The sequence below is a fragment of the Mustela nivalis genome (assembly GCF_964662115.1).
Source record: "Mustela nivalis genome assembly, chromosome: 5".
Lineage (NCBI taxonomy): Eukaryota > Metazoa > Chordata > Mammalia > Carnivora > Mustelidae > Mustela > Mustela nivalis.
The window spans coordinates 143,854,801-143,857,245 of record NC_139024.1 but is presented as its reverse complement, the minus strand read 5'-3'; the positions used below and the strand labels follow the sequence as shown (position 1 = coordinate 143,857,245).

The 2,445-nt window shown below is 42.7% G+C and overlaps 1 long non-coding RNA gene across 1 annotated transcript; it reads right to left on the bottom strand.

Moving 5' to 3' along the window:
* Positions 1–213: 213 nt before the first annotated feature.
* On the bottom strand, positions 214–2,226 carry LOC309864259. Its single transcript, XR_014311418.1, has 3 exons — positions 2,021–2,226; positions 1,540–1,743; positions 214–536 (listed from the first exon to the last, which is right to left on the bottom strand). It is a non-coding gene; the product is annotated as an uncharacterized lncRNA (long non-coding RNA).
* Positions 2,227–2,445: the final 219 nt, after the last annotated feature.

The following is a 2,445-nucleotide window of genomic DNA, read 5'->3' as shown; positions in this document are numbered from 1 at the left end:
TTATAAGCACTGAAAAAAAAAGATTATAAGCACTGGAAAATATTGAGTATAATACATAGGGAGATGGATTGATTTCATATTAACCCTTTTATATGCATCTGTAAATGGCCAGACAGTAGGTATTTTCCATTTTTCAGAGGATAGGGTTTTTGCTGTAGCTACTTTCCTCCACCATTGTAGCTTGAACATACCCATGGACAACACATAAAGGCATGAGTGCCAATAAAATTTTATTTGCAAAGGAAGACAGAAGACTGGATTTGGACTATGGGCTACAGTTTTCCAGTCTTTGCTCTAGACATTAGACATCCCTAGACATCCCTTGACATTAGGTAATATTATATTATGATTCAGGCTGCAGAGCTGAAAGAAGTCTTGAATGTCTCCCCTTTTTGGAAGTGGTGCATGTGACGTAAGTAATCTTTGACGTGAAGGAATATCACAAGATTGAGTGTCCGGGTTGTAAAGCCAGAGACAGGTGATTTGGGATGACCTTGTGCAAACCTCTTCGTCTTTTTAGGCCTGAGTTTGCGCATCTGTAAGAAGGGGATAACATCTATTTCAGAGGTGATTGTGAAGAGTGATGAGTTTCCTTTGCATCTGTGTGCATGCTTATTTTACTTATATCACCTTGTTTCCCTTGATTTTGGCTCTTTGGTATCAGTTGGATTATGAACTTTTTCACTTAAGAGTTTCTTTAGTGTCTGTAATGTCACCGAAGTGGAGATATGTTGTAAATCTGTCTCTTAGATAAGCGGCATCACCCCACCAAATTCCACCTTCCCAAACCTCTTCACCCTACCGTGATCTTCCAGGTCAAGTGACAATTTTAGTCTCAATATGGCAGTTTCTCACAGCTAGTGATAATGTCTTTGAAAGAGTTTAACCAGCTTCAATTCTTTGTTTTATTCAGATGGCAACAACTAAGACCCAAGTCCTCATCCAGAGATCCTCCTCCATGTAAGCTACTCTGTTGAGATGTAGTGACTTGGGTTGGAGCCCTGGGATAGAGCATCCTCTTTGCCCAAGGGACCGTGGCTCTTGTTGGTTGTGTGAATCACAGCTGCTCTCTGTGCCATTGAGTCTGCCTGGACATCAAGCACGCTACAGTTGAATGGTCGCATTCTTATGCCTTCTGAAATGTCTGGAGGTTTGGTGAGCCACACTTTGCCCAAGGCCTGGGTGATGGACGTTTGTGTCTACCCAGCCGGGCGGGACTTGCCACATCCTTGTCTAACATAACCCTACAAAGTGATGGAAGCTGTAGAGAGAGTCAGTCCTAACAGATGAAGAAAACCTAACTTCCCTTTCCTTCCCATTCAGCATTGGGAGTGACCGCAACTCAGTGAGCAAATGGGTCATCTCCTTGAAATTCCTGGGCGAAGGATGAGTTACAAGTAAAAGACTTGAGTTACTTGAAACCCAGACCTAATTCATCGGACACCTCCATGGGAAATACTAGTTTTGTCCCCCTGTTACAGATGGGAAACCTGAAACACAAAGGGGTTAATAATTTGACCAGGTTGAGCGTTTGGTTACCTTGTGCTCAGGATCATCCCTTGGAGGCCATTACGCTGGAATATCCATCTGATGTGGCAATTGCTTCCTCTTGTGTTCCACGGCATCACAATGGCATCACTTCCTCTTGTGTTCCACAGCTCACAACAATGGCATCACAATGGCATCTTTGCCTGTCACATGACTTTGCACAATGTCTCCTGCTTAGCTGGGTTCTATAGACTTCTGGTGAATGCATGCAAGAATGAATAGCTTCAGTGACATTAGGTAAAAGCACTCATGCAAGAAAGAACTAGTTGAGACAATATTTAAAACAAAGGGAATTTTTATCTTAAACTCATCAAGATGTATACATTGAATGAGCACAGCTTCACTGTTGGCCCATCATACCTCAATATGTAAAATAAAACAAGGGGTCATCATTGCTATGAGGAGACTCCTTGGTAAATGCTGCACTTTATTTCAATTATATTAAGCAATCCCCGATCGCACTGTGGCATACCTTACCGCAAAGCATAATATAGATAAATTCAGCAGGATGGTAAAGAAACAACAGCAGGGGCCAAGCAGGACAGAAGAAAGAAACTAGCCTGAACATTTTTGTATCATTATGGTTCTCTTTCATTTACTCCTTTTCCCCAAGTCATTTCCATTTTAAGGAAAGGAGTGGAGATACTCCCTGCTTTTCCCTTCTGTTGTTACTTATCTAGATGGGTGGTAGGCGCATTGCGCAGAGGTCATGTCTACACTCTATGAGCCTTTCAAAAATATTTACACTATAGGTGGGGCCAAGCCTTGTTCACAAATCCGACCCACTGGAGAAAAGAATGCAGAGTCTGTAGGAGCCAACCAGCCTCCACTTGTGTTCAGGTGAAACTTTCCATCCCGATGCCAGACCACAAAGAACAGAGCGCCCCAGAAGTTTCC